Here is a 4,899-nt window from a genome sequence, read left to right on the forward strand (position 1 = left end):
GGTTGGCATAAACCTAGGGGCCTTAAGGTGAGGTCAAAAACGAACATTTTCTCCATCCCTTAATACTACTGAATTTCTTATTCAGTCTTTGGCAACATTAAGTACTGGGCTTTGGAAATAAAATTTTAATTTTTCCTGGGATGTCTGCTTTGGGGTCTGGGGATGGCTGGTTTTAGAAATTTTGTGGTTGTGGGGCTGGTGTGATATTCTTGTGTTTCATGAACTCTTCGGACTTTTCAAAACGGGGCTCAGGAAAGTTTGGCCTGGGAGCTAGCACGGTCTCCGAAATCTTGCAGGAACTAACTCATGCAGATTTCACTCGGTCGTGGTTGAAATCTCCAGAGGGCAATGCTGTGACCGCCTAGCACTAGGGAAAGGAAGGGCGCCCGAAGGCACAGCTGGGCTCCTGGGACAGCCCCTGATCCCTTGGATGTCAGGCTCGCCTTCTGTTGGTTAGAATCAGCAGCTGTACTTCCGCACAGGCACACCAACTGGGCCACCTGGAACTTCTCTAAATTCCAGGCGACGTTGTTGCGGCACACGGGAGACCAGGTGATGAACCTGAGGTCGGTCCTGACCGCAGTGGCGGTGTCACCGGGAGCAGGCAAAGCCCCCGCAGGAAGGCGAAGAGGGGTGCGCCTGCGCGCCGTTCACCTCGCACTTGTCAAAAAGCGTCAAGGTGGGCTCGAACCAGCTGCCGGGTCCGACGTACTTGAGGGGATTCAGGATCTCTTGGTTTCTGGCGTTCTCCTGATGCAGGAACTGGTTGCTCGGGAAGCCGAGCAACGACCAGTCCCTAGAGCCCGAGGCCCTGCCGCAGCTAGCTCGTTCATCTGGGCGGAGTCCCAGACCTTTGGGCCTCAGAGCGAGGCCACATTCTCCATGACAGCATCTTGTCCCGCAGGGACGCCAGGCTCCCCCGCTCCCCGCCGGCCAGGACGCTAGCAGAGAAGGCCTACACCGAGGCGTGGGGGCCACGGCCGGGCTGGCTGTAGGGCCCAGTGTCTATTGTTAGGATTTAACACCCTCATTTAATCTCATTGCTGAGCTCAGATAGCTATCGTGGTTAACAAGGCTGAATGTAATCTGGGATGGGAATGGAAGAGGTGAATTTCCAATCTTGGGTGCAGAATATATTTAACGTTAATGTATTGCTCAGAATCATTTTGGGGGTTTCTGGGGCCAGTAGTGCTGGAGAGCTCAAAAGAGGAGCAGTGGTTGACCTCGGGTGAATGGAGCCCTAATCAGATTCCTGATCTTTTCTCCCACGTGGACTGCCACATCCTTAGTTGATGATATGCTTAATTGTTAAATCTAACAGGTTAAAGAGAAAAAGCCGTGGGAATGTCAGGGTGGGGGGGATGTTTGTACCACCTCTGATAGATGCTTCCTGATGGAGAGAGCCTCATATGACTCTTGTGGCCTCTCCATTCCATCTCTCACTTAGCGCTGGGGAGGAAGAGTGACTATCTAACTGGTAAAGATGGGAAGAACAAATGGGCGCGCTGCCCTTACCTTGGCCCTTCTTCCTCTTGGGAGTGAGCTGCCCACAGGGAGTGTATATTCTCTGCTTGAGAAAGCCTTCCCTGGTCTAATATTGTCTGTGTCTAGAAGGGTTATTCTAATTCTGGGGTTTAATTAGCCACCATTTAGCTTTTACACTAGGCTACTTACTCTATCTTGGCTTTACTGCTATTAAAGATAATATTTTGAGCTCCATTTGTTGCTTTTGTTTGATTTCTCAATTACTCTAGACCTTGGAACAGAAAGAAGGATGGTAACTGACAATTGTGAATATGATACTTATGATTCTAAGTAACACTCGTGATTATTTTCTAAAATGTCCTTAGGGCACCTGGGTGGCTCAGTTGGTTAAGCGTTCTACTCTGATCTCATCTCAGGTCTTGATCCCAGGGTTCAAGCCCTGCACTGGGTTCCATACCGGCCGGGTGTGTAGCCTACTTGAAAAAAAAAAAAGAAAAGAAAATCTAGGGTGCCTGGGTGGTTCAGTTGGTGAAGCATCCAACTCTTGATTTTGGCTCAGGTCATCATCTCAGGGTTGTGGGATCGAGCCCAGCACTGGGATCCATGATCAGTGCAGAGTCTGCTTGACCCTCTCCCTCTGCTCCTTCCCCTGCTCAATCTCTCTAAAATAAATAAATAAATAAATAAAAAAAATCTAAAAAAAATGTCCTTTTCATGTTTATACACACATGTGTTAATTACATTTAATACTAAATGTAAGGTTCTAATTTCTGGTTTGTGTATTAGCATTATCACATCAGCTGGGGTTCGGATGACCCTGAGGGTGACAATAAGCAACATCATTTTTATGACTCCCCATGATACTGAGCAGATTATGTAGCAGTTTCAAAGCTGTCACTGTGAGAGGTCTTGGCTTGAGTTCTTGGTGAACTGGGGAAGGTGGCAGGGCCTAGAGATGCCATTACATGTGTTGTCTTCTTGAGATTTAGAGAGAAAAATAAAATATTGTAGTTGGATGGCAAAATTGGAGATGGTGAAGTCAAAACACACGTGAGGGTAGGAGAGCCACTAACTTTTCCCGTGAGTGTTGAATTCAGAAGGCAAAGGAGAAGCAAGCTTGGACAATTGAGTAAGATGCTCTTTTTTTGTGCTGTGTACCGATGCATGCTGGGAAGCTCTTGAGGAGACCGATGCTGCTATTGCTGCTGGTGTTTGGAGATGACGCTGTTGCTGTTTATTGATGAAGGGCTTACTAAGCACCAGATATATGCTGATATATATCTATATGCTAGATATTAGCTATCTCGTCTATTCATGGCTACTGTAGGTCCTGATGTTACAGGATTGCAGGGTTCTTGTCTCATGGAGTCAAACAATGAATTTCATGGACACAAAAGGGTGAAGTAAAGTGAAAGTTTGTTAAGTGAAAGTGAGAGCAGAAAGGAAAGAGAAAAGCTCCCTAGAGTGAAAGGGGTCCTGAATGGGTTACCACTGTGGGCTGTCACTGGAGTCTTTTATTGAGAACTGACGGGGAAGATTGTGGCCTTGAAATTCTTGTGCCATCTTTGTTTGAGCAAGGACTGCTGATAACATCCTTAATGGCTCACTTCTCTGAGGTCTGGTCATTTTCCATGATTACAGTGTAGCTGCCAAAAAAAACCACACCACCCTCCTTAACACCCAGGTCCAGGTGGTCTGTTTTGTTCCCTTATTTCTGGTTTTGTATGCCTCAGCATTTCTCCATATTTGGGATTTCTGTGAGCCTGGTCAGGGGAATCATGGCCTCCTATCTCTCCCTGCCTAGACCTTAACTCTTCCCTTACTCACTGACAATGATTGCTGTTTCTGAGAGAAGTGAGATTTATATATATATATATATATAATATTTATTTACTTGTCAGAGAGAGAGAGCACAAGTAGGGGGAGCGGCAGGCAGAGGGAGAAGCAGGCTCCCCCCTAAACATGGTGCCTGATGTGGGGCTCGATCCCAGGACCCTGGGATCATGACCTGAGCCCAAGGCAGACGCTTAACTGACTAAGCCACCCAGGTGTCCCTGAGGGAGATGATATCATCCCCATTTTACACATGATGAAGCTGGAGCTCAGACGGATCAAGTAACTTTTCCAAGGTCACACTCCCAAAAGCAGCTAGTAAATGGTCTGAACTCATTGGCTCATTCAGTCAGTCATTTCTCAGGTACTCACTGAGCATGTTGTATCAGCAGTTATTCCTAGTTGCAGGCAGTGGAAGCCAACTCTGGTAGATCTGAGCAGAAGTGAAATTTATTAAAGGGATCCTGGATTGATTGCTCACAGAAATGCCGGGAGCACGGGAGTACCAAGTGTGGAAGCTTCACAGCAGCAAAATGGTCAGAATATGGCTGCCTTGGGGCACCTGGGTGGCTCAGTTGGTTAAGCATCTGCCTTCAGCTCAGGTCGTGATCTCATGGTCTTTAGATCAAGCCCTGCATACCGCTCCTTGCTCAGTGGGGAGCCTTCTTCTTCCTCTCCCTCTGCCTGCCACTCGCCCTGCTTGTGCTTGCTTTCTCTGACAAAAAAAAAAAAAAAAAAAAAGAAAGAAAAAAGAATATGGCTGCCTCTGAGGCCGCTGTCTTTGCCAGGCCCTAGACACTTCAGTTTGTGATGCTCATCCACTGGGGCTGGACACTGGAAGCAGCCTGTGAGCACTGCTTCCTCCCTCATCTTTGATTTATTTATTTATTTGAGAGAGAGAGAGTACATGCGTGTCAGTGGGGGGAGGGGCAGGGGGAGAGAGAATCCTGAGGCGCACTCCCCGCTGAGCACAGAGCCCTTTGAGGGGCTCAATCCCAGGACCCTGAGATCATGACCTGGGCTGAAATCAAGAGGTGGCTGCCCAACCGACTGAGCCACCCAGGCACCCCTTCATCTTACTGCAGCCATCATTGTCCTTAGAGGCTCCGTAGTCCCTGCTTCTTGGTATGACAACCTCTGGATTCAAAGCCTAGGCAGATGCCTCTGATGAGTGAAGTGGACTGCATGGGCCCGGTCCAGAGCTGCTGGAGTGGGGAGCAATACACTTCCTGCGCTTCCATCTTCTCCCCTGGGAGGTGGACTCTATTTCCAAGACTCATATGACCAGGAACTCCCCAAATATGGTAAGGACATTCAAAAGCTGGGCAGCCAAAGGAACATCAGTCATATGTACATCTACTGTACGAATGGCACTGCTAGACATGGTGGAGAACGCAGAGATGAATCAGACCCTGAACCTGCCTTCAGAGACCTTATAGACCCATAATTCTCTTCCTTTTAATGTGTGCATTATTCAGCCCCATAGTTTGCAAAGCTCTTTCACTCTCGTTATTTCATTAGATCCTTCTGACAGCACAGAACTGATGTTACCTCCATTTTATACTTGAAGAAGCTACAAAG

The 4,899-nt window shown here is 47.8% G+C and overlaps 1 pseudogene; it reads right to left on the reverse strand.

Moving 5' to 3' along the window:
• Positions 1-367: 367 nt before the first annotated feature.
• On the reverse strand, positions 368-4,407 carry LOC123781595 (glutathione peroxidase 1 pseudogene; annotated as a pseudogene).
• Between the last annotated feature and the right edge of the window lie 492 nt (positions 4,408-4,899).

The sequence above is a fragment of the Ursus americanus genome, chromosome 25 (genome assembly GCF_024610735.1).
Source record: "Ursus americanus isolate L20-20 chromosome 25, mUrsAme1.1.p, whole genome shotgun sequence".
Classification (NCBI taxonomy): Eukaryota; Metazoa; Chordata; class Mammalia; order Carnivora; family Ursidae; genus Ursus; species Ursus americanus.